Raw genomic sequence first — 21,154 nt, forward strand, 5'->3', positions numbered from 1 at the left:
GCAAGTCCATGGCAGCCGCCCTCTACCATAGACTTGCATTGATGGGCGTGGTGTGATGTCACGAGGGGGCGTGGCTATGACATTACGACCCCCACAGCCCGCACGCATCGTTTGGAAGAAAATGTCCGAACGCTAGGGCAGTGAAGTACCCCTTTAAGTCAGGTGCATCAGCCTCCTATCGTTTTCAATGGGATTCTGCTGAACTGTGCACAAATTAAAATTCCGAACATGTTCTTTCTTTCGGTGGAATCCATTCGGAAATGCTTTGCATTCAATGAATGTCCGAACGGTCCCATCTTCAACAAATTAAGCCAGCACTTTCTGCACACGAAATGCGTGCATGGAATTTCGCCATTTGATATTCTATGGTGAGAATGGACACTAGAGGTCAAGCATTGACGTTCAGGGACTCTACCTCCAATAGGTGGCACCAGTAAGCTTCTGGAGTTTTGCATAACTTTTTCCCAGTGGAGCACTGCATGGCCTGTAAGACACCAAACACTAGCTTGGGACTCTCTAAAGGGGTACTCCGCCTCTAGACATCTTATCCCCAGACATAAGGTGCACAGAGTGAACTTAGCTCCCTGTTGGATGACTGGCGATGCGGGGCGGAGGCTCATGACAAATTTCGCCTTAACCCCTTAAGGACCAAGCCCATTTTGACCTTAAAGGGGTACTCCAGCGCTTAGACATCTTATCCCCTATCCAAAGGATAGGGGATAAGATGCCTGATCGCGGGGGTCCCGCTGCTGGGGACCCCCGTGATCTTGCATGCCGCACCCCGTTTATAATCAGTCCCCGGAGCGTGTTCGCTCCGGGTCTGATTACCGGCGACCACAGGGCCGGCGGCGTGTGACGTCACGCCTCCACGTGACATCACACTCCGCCCCTCAATGCAAGCCTATGGGAGGGGGCGTGACAGCTGTCACGCCCCCTCCCATAGGCTTGCATTGAGGGGGCGGAGCGTGATGTCACACGGGGTGGAGCCTTGATGTCCCAACGATCCGGCCCCGTGATCGACAGTAATCAGACTCGGAGCGAACACGCTCTGGGGACTGATTATAAACGGGGTGCGGCATGCAAGATCACGGGGGTCCCCAGCAGCGGGACCCCCGCGATCAGGCATCTTATCCCCTATCTCTTGGATAGGGGATAAGATGTCTAAGTGCCGGAGTACCCCTTTAAGGACCAGGCCAAATTTTATTTTTGCATTTTTGTTTTTTCCTCCTCGTCTTCTAAAAATCGTAACTCTCTTATATTTCCATCCGCAGACCAGTATGAGGGCTTGTTTTTTCTGCGTAATGACATTACTCATTTTACCATAAAATGTATGGCGCAACCAAAAAAAATGCTATTTGTGTGGGAAAAATTTTAAAGAAAACCGCAGTTTTGCAAAGTTTCGTTTTCACGCCGTACAATTTACGGTAAAAATGACGTGTTCTTTATTTTGTGGGTCAATACGATTAAAATGTTACCCATGATTACATACTTTATTATTGTTGCGCTTAAAAAAAATAAAAATAAAAAACGCAAACTTTTTTACCAAATTAGTATTCTTAAAATCCTTCTATTTTGACAACCTATAACTTTTTCATTTTTCCGTAAAAGCAGTGGTATGAGGGCTCATTTGCTCCATGATCTGTACTTTTTATAGATACCACATTTGTGTATATAAAACTTTAATAAAAACTATTTTTTTTATAAAATGTGACAAAAAAAGCGGCAATTTTGCGTTTTTTTCTCTACGTTCACGCCGTTCACCGTATAAATAAACACACATATTTGGTATCGCCACGTGTGTAAAGGTCCGAACTATTAAAATATGTTATTGATGGGATCAATAACATTTTAATAGTTCCGACATTTACGCACGTGGCGATACCAAATATGTGTGTTAATTTATTTTAATTTTTTTTTTACACTTTATGGGGGAGGGGATTTTTCAAATATTTTTTTACTTTTATACTTTAATAGTCCTCATAGGGGACTATTTATAGCAATCCTTTGATTGCTAATACTGTTCAGTGCTATGCATAGGGCATAACACTGATCAGTATTATCGGTCATTATCTGCTTTGGTCTGCTCGATCTCAGACCAGAGCAGAAGACCCGTGGAGATGGCCGGTGAGGGGAAATCCAAGCGCCCTTCTGAATGACCGGATTGCCACGACAGCGCTGTGGGCGATCCGATCATCCATATTTCTGACCGCACTGCCGCAGATGCCGTGATCTGTATTGATCACAGCATCTGAGGGGTTAATGGCAGACATCCGCATGATCGCGGATGTCGGCCATTACCGGAGGGTCCCTGGCTTCGATCAGCAGCCGGGACCAGCCTCGCATGATCCAAGCATCGCTCCGATGCTCGCGGTTATGTATAGGACGTAAATATATGTCATGGTGCACCGGGACAAGTACCGCTGCACCAGGACGTAAATTTACATCCTTGGTAGTTTTGCAACAGCTGGAGGCAAACACTGATCTAAGTTGTGTTTGGCACAATTCCTAGTACAGTTTCCTCCAAAGACAATTTAAGGCTCCCATACACATTAGAAAAAACTGGCAGTATCGGTGGACATGCTTGTTAGTTTTGTGCGTCCGTTTAAATCATTGTTATTGATTGCCCATCACCCTGTGCAAAGGGGATGTGTATCCGACAATTATGAATTTAAAGGGGTACTCCACTGGAAAACTTTTATTTATTTATTTATGAACTGGTGCCAGAGAGTTAAACAGATTTGTAAATGACTTCTGTTTACAAATCTTAACCCGTCCAGTACTTATCAGCTGCTATATGTTCCAGAGGAAGTTCATTTCTTTTTGAATTTCTTTCCAGTCTGACCACAGTGCTCTCTGCTGACACCTCTGTCCATTTTAGGAACTGTCCAGAGTAGAAGAAGAAAATCCCCATAGGAAACCTATCCTGCTCCAGACAGTTCCTAAAATGGACAGAGGTGTCAGCAGAGGGCACTGTGATCAGACAGAAAGGAAATTCAAAAAGAAAAGAACCTACTCTGGAACATACAGCAGCTGATAAGCACTGGAAGGATTAAGATTTTTAAATAGAAGTAATTTACAAATCTGTTTAACTTTCTGGTGCCCGTTAATTAAAAAAAAAAAATTAAAAAAAAAGGTTTTCCAGGGGAGTACCCCTAAAAGGAGAAGGCTCATTTTTCAAATCTGACCTGTCCCACTCTTTATGTTGTAATAACTTTGGGGCACGTTAAATTATCAAAGTGATTCTGTTTTTTTCGTGACATATTGGCCCAGATTTTTCAAACTGTGTGAGAGGAAAAGTGGAGGGATTTTTCCATAGCAGCCAATCACAGCTCAGCTTTCACTTTACCAGAGCTCATTAGCTGAGCTGTGATTGGTTGCTGTGGAAAAATCCCTCCACTTTTTCTCTCACACAGTTTGATAAATCTGGGCCATTGTACTTAATTTTGATCCATAGATTCTGCATTTTTGTATGAAAAAACGCCTAAATTCTGTGAAAAATGTAAAATTTTTTGGAATTCCCTATAAATTAGTTATTAATTCACTTTTACGATAAGTCTACTTTATGTTGGCATAATTTATAAAATGTCCTTTTACTTTATTAGGACGTTATGGGGCTTAGAAGTTTGGTAGCAAGTTTCAAAATTTTAGAGAAAATTTCAAAATCAGATCTTTTTATGGACCAGTTCAGTTCTGAAGTAGATTTGAGGGGCCTTTATGTTAGATACCCCCATAAATCACCCTGTTATAAAAACTGCCCCCCTCAAAGTAATCAAAATGACATTTGGGAAGTTTTTAACCCTTTAAGTGTTTCCTGTAAATGAAAGCAAAGTGGAAGTGGAATTAAAAAATTAAATTTTTCTTGCAGATATATTATTTTGCGAAATCTTTTTTCTGTAAGACAGCGGGTGCTGATGGAGAAATGCAACTCAAAAATGTATTCCCCTAATCCTGATGTATTTAGGAATGTCCCATATGTGGCCCTAGAGCGCTCCATGACGCACACACAGGCCTCTGCCATTATTATTTTTTTTTTTTTGTGTCACCCTATTCTGAGGTCTGTAACGTTTTTATTTTTTCACCTATGAAGCTGGGTGAGGGCTTGTTTTTTGCGGGACAAGTTTCAGTTTTCAATGATACTATTTTGGAATACATCCGACATTTTGATCACATTTTATTAAAATTTTTGGTTAGGCGGGATTAACAAAAAAGCTGTAATTTTAGCAAGATTATTCCTTTTTGTTTGGTGTTCAGCGTGCGGTATAAATGACATGATAATTTGATTCTGCAGGTCGGTACAATTATGGCAATACCTCATTTATGTACGGTACTTTATTTTATAGTTTATCATATTTGTACTATAAAAACTTTTGTTGATAAGAAAAAATCATGTTCGTACGTCGCCATTTTCTGAGAGCCGTAATCTTTTTATTTTTATACTGAAAATGTTGTATGAAAAGATAATGCGGGAAAAGGGGATTGTGTTTATTTATATTTATTGTTTACTTTGCATTTACTTATTTATTTTTTTACTTTATTTTGACTTTTGAATATATGAAACATACTAGTGTTATAATAAGAAAAAGAATGGTTTTTTTTCAGAAAATGTCATCAATATTTGCATTTTAAATTTAAAAAACATACAAATTATTATTGTCTTTTTCTTTTTTTTCTGGGAAGTGATGTGACCAAAATACTTCAGACTTTTCTTACATTCACGTAGTTCACCGTATGGGACCATTAACATTACATTTTAATAATTTGGACGTTTCCACACACAACAATACCAATTTTTTTTTTTTAAACAAACTTTTATTTGTAAAATCAGGAAAGAGGGAAATGTTTTTTTTTTTTTTATTGGAAAGGGCTTAAAGGGGTATTCCAGGCCAAAAATGTTTTTTATATATCAACTGGCTTCCGGAAAGTTAAACAGATTTGTAAATTACTTCTATTAAAAAAAATCTTAATCCTTCCAATAGTTATTAGCTTCTGAAGGTGAGTTGTTGTTTTCTGTCTAACTGCTCTCTGATGACTCACGTCCCGGGAGCTGTCCAGCTCCTATGGGGATATTCTCCCATCATGCACAGCTCCTGGGACGTGACATCATCATTGAGCAGTTAGACAGAAAACTTCAGAAGCTTATAACTATTGGAAGGATTAAGATTTTTAAATAGAAGTAATTTACAAATCTGTTTAACTTTCTGTAGCCAGTTGATATATATATATATATATATATATATATATATATATATATATATATATATATATATATAAATAAAAGGTTTTGCCTGGAATACCCCTTTAACTTCAGAAGCTCATAAGTACTGAAAGGATTAAGATTTTTTAACAGAAGTAATTTACAAAGCTGTTTAACTTTCTGGAGCCAGTTGATATATATGTGGTAGCCCTTGGGGGGTGTTGGTAGTGCGGGTATTGTTTCGGTAAATGAGGGGTTAATGTTAGCCCTATAGTTCGTGACGCCAGGCTGAGGGCTAGTATGCTGAGGTAATCCTCCGGCCTATCACCGCCCTTCCCAGTAACAATAGGTGCATACATAAAATGACTGAAGATCCACAAAGTAGTTGAACTTTAACTTGAAGAACTTTACTTTGATGCTTGCGGTACATCCAATGAACAATAACAGTCTCAGGCAAACAGTCTCTATATATCTCAATGACTGACAATTGTTGCAGACCTTGAATGAAATTAAAGTCTATGAATTTAGGGTAATTATTGCAGATCCGTCCGGATTTAGGGGATAGATAAGGTCCGGTGATCCTGCAGAGTTCTTAGTGATTGATACACTCGCGATCCTGAATATATCAGCCGTTGCCGCAAGGCTCAGGCCTAGCTCACTGCGATAGACAGCTGCGCAGATCCTGCTCGTTTGACAGCCCGGTAACAAGAGAGTGAACAATGGCCGCCGCTCCCTTATATGGGCAGGGAGGGGCGAATCCGATTGGTCCGAACATCCGTCATGCACTGTTACACAGGAGTGATGGGAGATAAACGTTAGAAATACCATAGAGTTCACCTGACCACGTGACCCGAAGGTCCTGCTACACTATAGACAGGTAATTAACTATTTATAGACATTGATATCATGCTTCCTAAATGAACTATTAGTGCAATAACTATCTGGATGAGAGGTGACCAGGGGTGAACTAGACAATGGGGACCCCGACGTCCTAGGGAGTCTGGCTAAGGGGACCCACACACGCAGGTACCGGATAGAATACGGTACCGGGACACCACATATATATATATATATATATATATATATATATATATATATATATATATATATATACGTTTTTTCCTGAATAACCCCTTTAATTCCTTTTATTTATTTTTTAAGCCCCAAAGGGGACTATTTATTGCAATCATTAGATTGCTTTTCCTGTTCAGTGCTATACATAGACATTACATCAGACAGCTGGAAGCAGGTAAGAGAAGCTTTGGCGCCCTGCGGGTGGTCTGATCAATTACCCCTAACGAATAAAGGCCTATTTACCTAGGTCATTAAAGGGGTACTTAGGTGGAAAACATTTTTTTTTTTAAATCAACTGGTGTCAGAAAGTTAAACAGATTTGTAAATTACTTCTAATAAAAAATCTTAATCTTTCTAGTACTTATTAGCTGCTGAATACTACAGAGGAAATTTTCTTTTTGGAACACAGAGCTCTCTGCTGACATCATGGCCACAGTGCTCTCTCTGCTGACATCTCTGTCCATTTTAAGAACTGTCCAGAGTAGAAGAAAATCCCCATAGCAAACATATGCTGCTCTGGACAGTTCCTAAAATGGACAGAGATGTCAGCAGAGAGCTCTGTGTTCCAAAAAGAAAATAATTTCCTCTGTAGTATTCAGCAGCTAATAAGTACTAGAAAGATTTTTTTAATAGAAGTAATTTACAAATCTGTTTAACTTTCTGGCACCAGTTGATATAAAAAAAAAAAAAAATTCCACCAGAGTACCCCTTTAAGGAGTTAATCGTATTGAACCACAGTATAAAGGTAACGCGTCAGTTTTAGGCTAGGTTTACACCATGTATTTCTCTTTGTGTAACTTTTCCTTTTTTTCAGAAAAAATTGATATGTTAAATGGATGCTAAAAACTGATGCTGCTGTATGTCAGAGTATAGTCCTTTCCTTAAAGGGGTAGTCCAGTGGTGAAAAATGTATCCCCTATCCTAAGGATAGGGGATAAGTTGAGATCGCGGGGGGTCCGACTGCTGGGGCCCCCTGCGATCTCTCTGTACGGGGGCCCCGGCTCTCCGGCCAGATAGCGGGTGTCGACCTCCGCACGAAGCGGCGGCCGACACGCCCCCTCAATACATCTCTATGGCAGAGCCGGAGATTGCCGAAGGCAGCGCTTCGGCTCTGCCATAGAGTTATATTGAGGGGGCGTGTCGGCCGCCGCTTCGTGCTCCGTACAGGAGATCGCAGGGGGCCCCAGCGGTCGGACCCCCCGCAATCTCAAACTTATCTCCTATCCTTAGGATAGGGGATAAGTTGTTCACCACTGGGTTCACCACTGGACTACTCCTTTAAAAGACAAAAACAAACAAAAAAAAAAGACACAACAACACTGACTATAATGAATCAGTTTTCTTTTTTTTTTTTGTCCAATAAATAAAAAATCACAAGCCTTAGGGAAGTATTGTTTACTTTTTATTTTTAAGTCGCCAACATATTTTTTGCAGCACTGGAAACAAATTGTATTACTTTTATTTACTTTTCTTATGAGAGCAGGCGCAGCTTTCCAAATGCTATGGCATACGGGAAGTAGGAGAGCATTAAGGGAGATGGAGTCTGATGGAATGTAGAGTCACCCAGAGGTGGAATGCAGCGCACTTCCCACATATACAGCTGCAGAATTTGGACAGCTCAATACTACTGGGGAAGGAGCAAATGATAAAAACAGATCCCAATTCTGCAAGGTCAACATGGTCCAAATATGTTAAGAAAAATGTAAAAGAGAAAATGTCCAAGACACATTTAGACCTGCATGAATGACAACAAAAGGAGAAGTTGTTATCGTGTCAACCAATCAGATCATCTGCTTTTATTTCTTAAAGGGGAGTGCTGGTCTGTTATCAAAAATTATCCAGGGACGACAAAAAACAAAGGAGAATTAAAAAACAAAAACAAAACCCCATACTGCCCCCAGCTTGCCATGTCTCTGAAGGACAGGATATACCTCCTGAAACCCCCTTTAACTTACAAATAGCTAATCACCAATCACATGGCACCAACTCAATGCATTTAGGCATGTAGACGTGGTCAAGACAACTTAGTAAAGTTCAAAATTAGCATCAGAATGGGGAAGAATGAGATTTAGGCGACTTTGAACCTGGCCTGGTTGTTGGTGGCCGATGGGCCGGTCTGTGTATTTCAGGAACTGCTAAACTACTGACATTTTCACACATATCTAGCTCTAGGGTTTAAAGAGAATGGTCCAAAAAGAAAACATATCCAGTGAGCAGCAGGGGAGTGGAAGGAAATGCCTTGATGTCAGAGGAGAATAGGAAGACTGGTTCAAGATGATAAAGAGGCAACAGTAACTCGTAAAATTACTTGTTACAATCAATGTATGCAGAATACCATCTCTTAATGCAAACACCTTGAAACTTGACTCAGATGGGCTAGAGCCACAGAAGACCCCAATGGGAGAAAATCCTAACAGGAAACTGAGGATACATTGTGCACAGGCTCCCCAAACCTGGACAATGGAAGACTGGAAGAATGTGGTCCGGTCAGATCTAAAATCTATGTGTAGGGGACAGTTTGGGCCCCTTAGTACCAGCTCTGCATGATTTAAATATGATAGCCTACATGAGTATTGTTGGTGACCATGTTCATCTCTTTATGACCACAGTGGACCCATCTTCTGATGGCTACTTCCAGCAGGATACATCATCTCATACATGACAATGAGGTCGCTGTTCTCCATTGGCCTCCAGTCACCAGATCACAATCCAATAGATCACATTTTGGATGTAGTGTCCACGTGCTCTGCAGAATGAAGGCCGTTCTGAAGGTAAAAGGAGGTCCAACCTGGTACTAGTGGTCAGTTAGTATAGAACTATATTTATAATATCTACACATAGTAGTTAACCATATTGCCCTTTCATGCTCATTTTTAAGATCATTTTTAAGATAAAGTGGCCAACCCCCATCCTTCAATAAAGTACATGATCTCTGGCATTAGTCAGGGAATTCTAAGAAAAATAATCCTCCTTTTTCTGTGAAGATCATAACTTAAAATAACAGAAACACTATTGTGAGATTCTGGTGAAAGGAATTCTTGTTAAACACATTCTTATGGTTTTTGTTTTTTTAAAACATAAAACTGAATATCTACAGGGCCTATAAACAGTATTCCCCCCCATTGGACTTTTCCATGTTTTACTACATAAATAACACTGAAGAAAAGAAAATTTACAGGGGGTTTCCACGACATTGACTTTTAATAGGGCTAAACCTAAAAAATAAGGGAAACTGTAATTTAGGAATTCCGTGCTGGTCCCATGTTAGTTGTCTGCCACTGACCCACACAATTCACTATCCATATGTATTATATAAAGTGCTGTCAGCGCCACCATCATGGCATCAGGCCTTAAAGGGGTACTCCACTGGCCAACGTGGAACTAAATGTTCTGAACACTGTTTTCGCGCTGCAGGGGTCGGCCACACCCCCTTGTGATGTCACGTGGCAAGTCTTTTGGAGGGGGTGTGACGACTGTTACGCCCCCTCCCATGGACTTGCATTCAGGGTGTGTGGCTGTGACATCACAAGAGGGCGTGGCCAACCCCTGCATCACAAAAACAACATTCACAACATTTAGTTCCACGCTGGCCAGTGGAGTCCCCCTTTAAATGAGACCTCTGTGAAAAGACCATTCAAAATTGCATCACAAAGTGGTCTTCTATGGAGGTGGAGAAAACAGCAACTATGTATAAGGTACAGTGATCCCTCAACTTACAATGGCCTCAACATACAATAGTTTCAACATACAATGGTCTTTTCTGGACCATTGTAAGTTGAAACCAGACTCAACATACAATGCTACGGACAGTCTAGATCTGTGAAACATGTCAATGGCCGGAAGAACTGACCAATCGGGATGGGCAATTTACTGATAAAACACCTCTATTACTGAAGCGTATGCACTGACTGATGTCTGGTAGCGCCCCCCTACAGTACAGGGAAGTATTACATGTTCTGTACACTTTAACTGTACCAGGGTTACCTGCTCCTTTGGACACCAGGTGAGGGCGACTCCATGTTACTTTTTTAGGACACTGCGGATACTGTACAGGACCCCGAAGAAGCTCCTGTCCTCTACATAGACCAGTGTTTCCCAAGCAGGGTGCCCCCAGCTGTTGCAAAACTACAACTCCCAGCATGCCCGGACAGCCTTTGGCTGTCCGGGCATGCTGGGAGTTGTAGTTTTGCAACAGCTGGAGGCTCCCTGCTTGGAAAACACTGAAATACACAGTGATTTACAGCTCTTAGCAGATATATCTTACTTTTATATGTAAGGATTTGCTTTATCTATATACATTTTCTACTTATTTTTCTTTAATTCTCAGTTTTTCCTATTTTTGGATGACATTTTGGGGCTTTAGAACGAATTACCAAGTTTCCATAGAGTTCTGGTCTCAACATACAATGGTCTCACCATACAATGGTCGTCCTGGGACCAATTAATATTGTAACTTGAGGGACCACTGTATTATGGACTGTCATCTAATGTCAGGTATATAGACTCATGGAAGATACAGGAGGACATATGAAGAGAATTAGACCTTCACTAGGGCAGAAACACAATATTGCTCAGGCACTCATGAATAAGCGGAGCCTAAATGTGTAATTCCAGGAAGGGATAGGAGGAGGACACATTAGAGATGCGCACACTGGCCCTTTAGGTTACAGCCAGTACATGGGCATGGCCTCAATGGTGAAGACCAAGAATTGAATCCATGGAGGAGGAAGCAGGAGAGATGCCAGAGGAGGAAGTCCTGACCAGATGGTATAGAAGCAGAGCAGTCATTGCGGCACGGTAGCGGTGAATCCTGGTACATGCCGGTGGATGCCAACTGCGCCATTACATACTGTCAGTGCACTGATGAGATCAGCAACAGCGGGGCTGTATCTGCTGGGAATACTAGTACGTGTAAGAATATGTTCACACAGTGGTCTCCATGTCATAGAATCCAAAACATACACTTAGATTTCTCGCTGAGGAATTTCACCTTCATAGCCTTGAAATTGTCAGCAATTAAAACCGTTCAATGGGGCAAATTAAAGGAGTAATCCAGTAGTGAACCCAGTGGTGAACAACTTATCCCCTATCCTAAGGATAGGGGATAAGTTTGAGAATGCGGGGGTCTGACCGCTGGGGCCCCCTGCGATCTCTCTGTACGGGGGCCAGGCTCTCCGGCCAGATAGCGGGTGTCGACCTCCGCACGAAGCGGCGGCCGACACGCCCCCTCAATACAACTCTATGGCAGAGCCGAAGCGCTGCCTTCGGCAATCTCCGGCTCTGCCATAGAGATGTATTGAGGGGGCGTGTCGGCCGCCGCTTCGTGCGGTGGTCGACACCCGCTATCTGGCCGGAGAGCCGGGGCCCCGTACAGAGAGATCGCAGGGGGCCCCAGCGGTCGGACCCCCCGCGATCTCAAACTTATCCCCTATCCTTAGGATAGGGGATACGTTTTTCACCACTGTCTACCCCTTTAAGCATGTAAAATGATACCAAATGGGAACTCATTATTAAAAATATTGTAGTTTTTTGGTCCATTTTTTATAAGACGTCTGATCACGGGGGTCCTGCTGCTGGGGACCCTCGTGATCTCGGAGGCGGCACCCTAGACATCTGGTGCACAGAGCGAACATCGCTCCGTCCTGGATGACTGGCGATATGGGACGGAGGCTCGTGACGTCACGCCCCCTCCCATAGACTTGCATTGAGGGGGCTCGGCCATGACATCACGAGCCTCTGGTGCTCCGGAGCTGCACCAGACGCTCTAAACGAACGCCGAGTGCCGCAGGAAGATTGCGGGGGTCTCAAGCGGCAGGACCCCTGCGATCAGACATCTTAACCCCAAGGGGCGGACTACACCTTTAAGCTCTTTATACATTAGGCCAAAAGTACAGTAGTTTTTAGTGATTTGCGTTATTTTTTTATTTTTTTTTTTTACAGTATGTGAACAGGGCCTTAAACCGTGCAGTAATTAGTTAAAGGGTAGCTCCCACCATCCTATTTTTTTTTCTGTCCCTGCCTATTGCCAATCTATCCCTAACCCCCTCCCTGCTTTTAATTTTTATTTTTACTATATTAAAAATGCCTTTTGTCTGCCTGGCAGTGTGCTCACTACCAGGCAGACTTCCCCAGCAGGCACCACGTCACTGATGCCTGCTGGGGGGGACTTCCGCCCTTAGTTCATCTACACAGGGTGCCTCCAGCTATTTCACCACTACAACTCCCAGCTTGCCCTGACATCTATTGGCTGTCAGGGCATGCTGGGAGTTGTAGTATTGAAACAGCTGGAGGTACCCTGTGTAGATAAACTATTAGTTAGTTACATGCGGCGCTAGCACGTCCCCCTCCGTCTCCCTCCTCCCCGCGCCATACCCCGTTCCCTCCATCACAACCCCCCCCCCCATACCCCGTTCCCTCCATCACAACCCCCCCTCCCCCCAATACCCCGTTCCCTCCATCACAACCCCCCCTCCCCCCAATACCCCGTTCCCTCCATCACAAACCCCCCTCCCTCATTACACTTACTGCAGAGTCCGGCAGCGGGCGTGCAGGGACAGCGGCGGCGACGAGGCGGCGGCCAGTGGCCGGGGGGCCAATGCGCTCGCTCCCTGCCTGTCTGATTGACAGGCAGGGAGCGAGCGCAGGCTGAATGAAAAAGGACCGATGCCCGGCCGCATTGGTCCATTTTCAGGTGTGATGTCACGCCAGGCTGCAGCCGGCCACTAGGAGGGAGACCCGTAGTGGCCGGTTTTCAAATGTAAATTAAACCATTTTAATTAAAAAAATAATAATAAAAGTATATTAGAGATATGTTGTAGTACATAAGTACTACAACATATCAAAAAATAAAGTTGGTGACAGTGCCCATTTAAATAATGTGGATGCCAACTGCATTATATCACTTTCCTTTCAAAACAAAGTAGAAAGGTCACGTGCTGGCTTTAATCTGAACTATAGTGTAGCAAGTTAAAGTACAGCCCCCTCAATAAATTTGGCGCATCTGTGGCTGTATGCGAGCCACTAACTGAAATCCACAAATTGTCACTTTTCTATGCCGAAAGACAGACATATAAGGCTTAGTAACCGCCACAGACACACAGTGTAAAGATAAATAAAATGATAACAGAAGATGAACCGCTCCATGTCTTGGCACAGAACAGAACCAATAAAGATAAAGGATTCCCATGCACTTCCCGGCTTTTATTTTCAGAAATAATTTCCCTCACAATTCAAGCAAACAGTAAGGTAGCGGCATAAAATCTCTGGCCTTGACTTCTGGCCCAGATTCAGTAGCAAAATTTTATAAATCAACAATAAAGATTCTCTGGCTGGGAAAATGACTGAAGACGACTTAGGAACCCGAGAATAATAAGAAAGAGCTTTTCTAGCTGAAGGTTTCTCAGGCTTGAGAAAAATGGCAGCAAAGCGGCTCAGAGCGGAGTCCTCTCCAAGTGGAGTCCCTGCAGAAAACCTCTCCAACAAGCCCTCACAGAAGCATCATGAGCAGAATCATGGGCTTAAAGGGGCACGGTCAGAATCAAAAACCTTTTACATGTTGTACATCTTGGCAAAACATAAACCTTTCTAATATTCTAAAAAAAAATATATTATCTCCTTAACCCCTTAAGGACTGAGGTCATTTTCACCTTAAGGACCAGAGCATTCTTTGCACATCTGACCACTGTCACTTTAAAGGGGTACTCCACCCCTAGACATTTTATCCCCTATCCAAAGGATAGGGGATAAGATGTCATATCGCCGCGGTCCCGCTGCTGGGGAGCCCCGGGATCCCCGCTGCGGCACCCCACCATCATTACTGCACAGAGAGAGTTCGCTCTGCACATAATGCCGGGCAGTACAGTTGCCGGAGCATCGTTAAGTCACGGCTCCGCCCCTCGTGACGTCATGGCCCGCCCCTTTCAATACAAGTCTATGGGAGGGGGCGTGGAGGTTGTCACGCCCCCTCCCATAGACTTGCATTAAGGGGACGGGCCGTGATGTCACGAGGGGCGGAGCCATGACGTCACGCTGCTCCATCCCCCGTATCGCCCGTCATTACGCACAGAGCGAACTCGCTCTGTGCTGCAATGAGAGCGGGGGGCCGCAGCGGGGATCCCGGGGCTCCCCAGCAGCGGGACCGCGGCGATATGACATCTTATCCCCTATCCTTTGGATAGGGCATAAGATGTCTAGGGGCGGAGTACCCCTTTAAAGGGGTACTCCGGCGCTAAGACATCTTATCCCCTATCCAAAGCATAGTGGATAAGATGCCTGATTGTGGGGGTCCCACCGCTGGGGACCCCCGTGATCTTGCACGCAGCACCCGCCACCGGCCCCGTGGTCGCCGCTAATCAGACCCGGAGCGAACATGCTCTGGGGACTGATTTTAACTGGGGTTCTTCGTGCAAGATCATGGGGGTCCCCAGCGGCGGGACCCCCACGATCAGGCATCTTATCCCCTTATCCTTTGGATAGGGGATAAGATGTCTAAGCGCCGGAGTACCCCTTTAAGCATTAATAACTCTGGGATGTTTTTACTTATGAATTTGATTCGAGATTGTTTTTTCGTGACATATTCTACTTTATCACAGTGGTAAATTTTCGTCGATACTTGCATCATTTCTTGGTGAAAAATTCCAAAATTTCATGAACAATTTGAAAATTTTGCATTTTTCTAACTTTGAAGCACTCTGCTTGCAAGGAAAATAGACATTCCAAATAAATTATATATTGATTCACATATACAATATGTCTTCTTTATGTTGGCATCATAAAGTTGACATGTTTTTACTTTTGGAAGACATCAGAGGACTTCAAAATTTAGCAGCAATTTTTCACAAAATTTTCCAAATCAGAATTTTTCAGGGACCAGTTTAGATTTTAAGTAGATTTGAGGGGTCTTCATATTAGAAATACCCCATAAATTACCCCATTATAAAAACTGCACCCCTAAAAGTATTAAAAATGACATTCAGAAAGTTGGTTAACCCTTTAGGTGTTTCACAGGAATAGCAGCAAAGTGAAGGAGAAAATTCAAAATCTCCATTTTTTACACTAACATGTTCTTGTAGACCCAGTTTTTGAATTTTTACAAAGGGTAAAAGGAGAAAACGCTCCCAAAAATGTGTAACCCAATTTCTCTCGAGTAAGGAAATACCTCATATGTAACCGTAAAGTGCTTTGTGGGTGCACTAGAGGGCTCAGAAGGGAAAGAGCGACAATGGGATTTTGGAGAGTGAATTTTTTCGGGGGCATGTCGCATTTAGGAAGCCCCTATGGTTCCATAACATCAAAAAAAAAAAAAACATGGCCTACTATTTTGGAAACTACACCCCTCAAGGCATGTAACAAGAAGTACAGTGAGTCTTAACACCACACAGGTGTTTGATGACTTTTCATTAAATTCAGATGTGTAAATTAAATTTTTTTTCTCTTTCAATAAAATGCAGTTTTTTTTCCCAAATTTACAATTTTTTTACAAGAATAGGAGAAAATGCCCCCCAAAATATATAACCCCATTTCTTCTGAGTATGGAAATACCCCATATGTAAACGTCAAGTGCTCTGCTGGCGCACTACAATGCTCGGAAGAGAAGAAGTCACATTTGGCTTTTTGAAAGCAAATTTTGCTGAAATGGTTTTTGGGGGGCATGTTGCATTTGGGAAGCCCCTATGGTGCCAGAACAGCAAAAAAAAAAAAAAAAAAACACATGGTACACTATTTTGAAAACTACACCCCTCAAGGCATGTTACAAGGGGTACAGTGAGCCTTAACATCCCACAGCTGTTGACATCTTTTTGATAAAGTCGGATGTGTAATTGAAAACTTTTTTTTTCACTAAAATTTACCATTTTTTACAAGAGATAATAGGACAAAATGCCCCCCCCCCCCAAATTTGTAACCCCATTTCTTCTGAGTAGGGAAATACCCCATATGTGGATGTAAAGTGCTTTGTGGGCGAACTACAATGCTCAGAAGAGAAGGAACGCCATTGGGCTTTTGGAGAGAGAATTTGTTTGGAGTGGAAGTCGGGGGCCATGTGCGTTTACAAAGCCCCCATGGTGCCAGAACAGTGGACGACCCCCCACATGTGATTTTGGAAACTAGACCCCTCACAGAATGTAATAAGGGGTGCAGTGAGCATTTACACCCCACTAGTGTTTGACAGACTTTTGGAACAGTGGGTTGTGCAAATGAAAAATAATTTTTTTTTCATTTTCACGGACCACTGTTCCAAAAATCTGTCGGATAACTGTGTGGTGTAAATGCTCACTGCACCCCTTATTACATTATGTGAGGGGTGTAGTTTCCATGATGGGGTCACATGTGGGGAGTCCACCGTTCTGGCACCATGGGGGCTTTGTAAACGCACTTTGCCTTCAGTTCCAGCCAAATTCTCTCTCCAAAATCCCAATGGCGCTCCTTCTCTTCTGAGCATTGTAGTTTGCCCACAGAGCACTTTACATCCACATATGGGGGATTTATATACTCAGAAGAAATGGGGTTAATGGGGGGGGTCCTATTACCCCTTGTGAAAATGAAACATTTGGGATAACACCAGCATTTTAGTGAAAAATTAAAAAATAATCATATTCAAAGAGAATTGAATATGTTACGTTCCTTAAAGGGTGTAGTTTCCAAAATGTGGGTGTTTTTCTTTTTTTGTGTTTATGTCAGAAACGCTGTAACGATCAGCCACCCGTGCAAATCACCTCAAATGTACATGGCGCTCTCACTCCTGAGCCTTGTTGTGCGCCCACAGAGCATTTTACACCCACATATGGGGTATTTCTGTACTCAGGAGAAATTGCGTTACAAATTTTGGGGGCCTTTTTTTCCCATTTTACCTCTTGGGGCAACACCAGCAAGTTAGTGTAAATTTTTTTATTTTTTTACAATAACATGCTGGAGTAGCCCTCCAGTGTTTTACTCTTTATTTTGTGTAGTGTAGTATAGTGTTTTTAGGGTACATTCACACAGGTGGGGGTTCACAGTGAGCTTCCCGCTTGGAGTTTGAGCTGCAGCAGAAAATTTGCTGCATCTCAATCTTGCAGTGAGAAACTTGCGGTAAACCCCCGCGCATACTAAGTTGCATACTACTACAACTTCCAGCATGCCCTTTGGCTGTCCGTGCATGCTGGGGGATGTAGTTATGCAACAGCTGGAGGCACACTGGTTGCAAAACACAGAGTTTGTTACATAACTTAGTGTTTCCCAACTAGTGTGCCTCCAGTTGTTGCAAAACTACAATTCCCAGCATGCCCAGACAGCCGAAGGGCATGCTGGGAGTTGTAGTTTTGCAACAACTGGAGGAGAACAGTTTGGAGACCACTGTGTAGTGGTGTCCAGACTGTAGCCCTCCAGATGTTGCAAAACTCCAATGTCAAGAATACCCAGGCATGCTGGGAGTTGTAGTTTTGCAACATCTGGAGGCCACAGTTTGGAGACCACTGTGCAAAACTACAACTCCCAGCATGCCCGGACAGCCTAAGGCTGGGGGGCTTGCAGAAGTTGTCTCCCGATGGCTTATAAAAAAAAAAAAAAAAACCAAAAAAGACCTGTAGGGGTCCCCATACCAACCAGTACATGGTCCCGTCCGGCTGCAGCATCATCTTTGTCCCAGATGAAACACAGGCTGGGACAAAGTCCACTAAGTGAGGGTGGGATTAGCACTCCTCTGTGCTCCCTCCTGTCCTATCAGACTGCAACATGAATACATGGAGGAGTGGGTTAAAAAGAAGCCTGATTGGATGAGGAGACCTGGCACAGAACAGCAGACTCAGGGAGGAAGTGAATGCATGGTGAGTGAGGGTGGGCTCGGCCCTTCCTGCGCATTGGATGTCAGAATGAGTGAGCAACAGAACAGAGGGATTTGTGAGCCAAATACAGAAGCAATACACATAAAAAAACACATGTAAAGCATCTGCATGACCTTGTAACATTTATGAGCATTAGTTTTGATATGACACTACATTTTAAACAAGGAAAAGCAATTTATTTGTTCTTTAAAGCATGTCCTACTGTTATCAACTGGGTCAAACTGCAGCAAAATCCACTGCACTGAAAGGGAGAATCCCAAATGTATGACATGAAACACATGGTAGTTTTCTCTGATCCGGGCAGTAACAGCCACAGTCATGCTGCTGATCTCCCCAGTGCATTGATGGCACCTGCGAGATAAGCGTGACAAAAATGCACAATGTACTGTATGGGAGTTACAGTCATGGCCGTAAATGTTGGCACACCTGAAATTTTTAAAGAAAATGAAGTATTTCTCACAGAAAAGGATTGCAGTAGGGATCGACCGATTATCGGTTTGGCCGATATTCACAATTTTGGACGTTATTGGTATCGGCAATTGCTTGCCGATAATCCGATAATGCCCCACACCGCGCCGCACCCCCCACAGCACCGCCCCCCCCCCCCCCAGCGTCTGCCGCCGCCGCTGCCCCATTGCCTCCCCCATCCCCGGGTTTTATAATTACCTGTTCCCGGGGGCCACGCTATTTGTGGCTCCTGCGCCGTCCTGTGTTACGATGTGCGCTACGCAGTGCAATGATGAGTGTCGTCCTCAACGCGACGTCACCGTCAGCGCGCACAGTGACAGCTCAGGAGGACTGCGCCGGAAACAGAAGTAGAGCGGACCCCGGGAACAGGCAATTATAAAACCGGGAATGGGGGAGGCAATGGGGCAGCGGCGGACTCTGGCCGAGGCGGTGCGGTGGGGGGTGCAGTGGTGGGTGGTGCGGTGCGATGGTGGGGGGTGCGGCGATGGCGGTGATAGGACTCAGGACAGGCAGGGGGAGAGAAGCGGGTGGCGGCAGCGGTCTCTGGCACCGCAAAAGCCGCTGCAGTTCATTGATTTAAAGTGCCCGACGGGGGTGTGTGTGTGGATAAATAGCCGTTAACTTATACCGGAATACCTCCACAGAGTATTGGCCCTAAAAAAACGATATCGGTCGTTCCCTAGAATGCAGTAACATGTTTTGCTATACACGTTTATTCCCTTTGTGTGTATTGGAGCTAAACCAAAAAAAGGAGGGGAAAAAAAAGCTAATTGGACATAATGTCACACCAAACTCCAAAAATGGGCTGGACAAAATTATTGGCAACCTTTCAAAATTGTGGAACTGTATGAGGTCTTAAGAACCAAAATTGTGGAAAAATATCAACAATCTCAAGGTTACAAGTTCATCTCCAGAGATATAGATTTGCCTTTGTCCACAGTGCGCAACATTATGAAGAAGTTTGCAACCCATGGCACTGTAGCTAATCTCCCAAGGTGTGGACGGAAGAGAAAGATTGATGAAAGGTGTCAACGCAGGATAGTCCGGATGGTGGATAAGCAGCCCCAAACAAGTTTCCAAAGATATTCAAGCTGTCCTGCAGGCTCAGGGAGCATCAGTGTCAGCGCGAACTATCCGTCGACATTTAAATGAAATGAAACGCTATGGCAGGAGACCCACGAGGACCCCACTGCTTACACAGAGACATAAAAAAGCAAGACAACATTTTGCCAAAATGAACTGGAGTAAGCCAAAATCCTTCTGGAAAAATGTCTTGTGGACAGATGAGACCAAGATGAGACTTTTTGGTAAAGCACATCATTCTACTGTTTACCAAAAACGGAATGAGGCCTACAAAGAAAAGAACACAGTACCTACAGTGAAACATGGTGGAGGTTCAATTATGTTTTGGGGTTGTTTTGCTGCCTCTGGCACTGGGTGCCTTGAATGTGTGCAAGACATCATGAAATCTGAGGATTACCAATGTATTTTGGGTCGCACTGTACAGCCCAGTGTCAGAAAGCTGGGTTTGCATCCGAGATCTTGGGTCTTCCAGCGGGACAATGACCCCAAACATACGTTAAAAAAAATCCAGAAATGGATGGCTACAGGGCGCTGGAGAGTTCTGAAGTGGCAGCAATGAGTCCAGATCTAAATCCTATTGAACACCTGTGGAGAGATATTAAAATTGCTGTTGGGAAAAGGCACCTTCCAATAATAGAGACCTGGAGCAGTTTACAAAGGAAGAGTGGTCCAACATTCCGGCTGAGAGGTGTAAGAAGCTTATTGATGGTTATAGGAAGCCACTGATTTCAGTTATTTTTTCCAAAGGGTGTGCAACCAAATATTAAGGTAAGGGTGCCAATAATTTTGTCCAGCCCATTTTTGGAGTTTGGTGTGACATTATGTCCAATTTGCTTTTTTACCTCCTTTTTTGGTTTAGTTTCAATACACACAAAAGGAATAAACATGTGTATAGCAAAACATGTTACTGCAATCCTTTTCTGTGAGAAATACTTCATTTTCTTGAAAAATTTGCAGGGGTTCCAACATTTACAGCCATGACTGTGTATAAGTGCCAAGGAGGTCATGTCATCAGGACAACACTGTATGGCATTAAACAGGTAATTCTATCGCAAACAGTTACGGCACATAGCCAGGATTGTTGGTTCTAGCTATAGGAACCGCAGCGATCTCTAGAACGAGTGAATCCAAAAAATCTCGTCATTCACCATTAGGCCATGTTCACCTGATGGAATTTAGTCCTTTTGATAGGGGATAAGATGTCTAATCACAGGTCTCCTGCCGCTGGGACACCCGCGAATTCCATGCAGACATCTGGCGTTCTGAAGGTTGAGAGTTTGGGCCGCCGTGGTTGTGACATCGCACCCCCGCCATTCATGTCTAGGAAAGGGGGTGCCCACTCCCATAGACATGAATGAAGGGGACCCCCGCTATCAGACATCTTATCCCCTTATCCTTTGAATATATAATAAGAAGTCTAGCAATGGAGTACCTCTTTAATCTAAGTGCTGACATTTTTGTATACACTATTGGGAGAATCTTGTCTGCCAGAACCACGAGTGTTCAGAGTGCGTAC

The 21,154-nt window shown here is 43.6% G+C and overlaps 1 protein-coding gene across 8 annotated transcripts in view; it reads right to left on the reverse strand.

The window, feature by feature from the left end:
• EHBP1 (EH domain binding protein 1) overlaps positions 1–21,154 on the reverse strand; it is a 430,856-nt gene that overhangs the window by 353,357 nt on the left and 56,345 nt on the right. The window lies entirely within an intron of this gene.

The sequence above is a fragment of the Hyla sarda genome, chromosome 3, assembly GCF_029499605.1.
Source record: "Hyla sarda isolate aHylSar1 chromosome 3, aHylSar1.hap1, whole genome shotgun sequence".
NCBI classification, from domain to species: Eukaryota; Metazoa; Chordata; class Amphibia; order Anura; family Hylidae; genus Hyla; species Hyla sarda.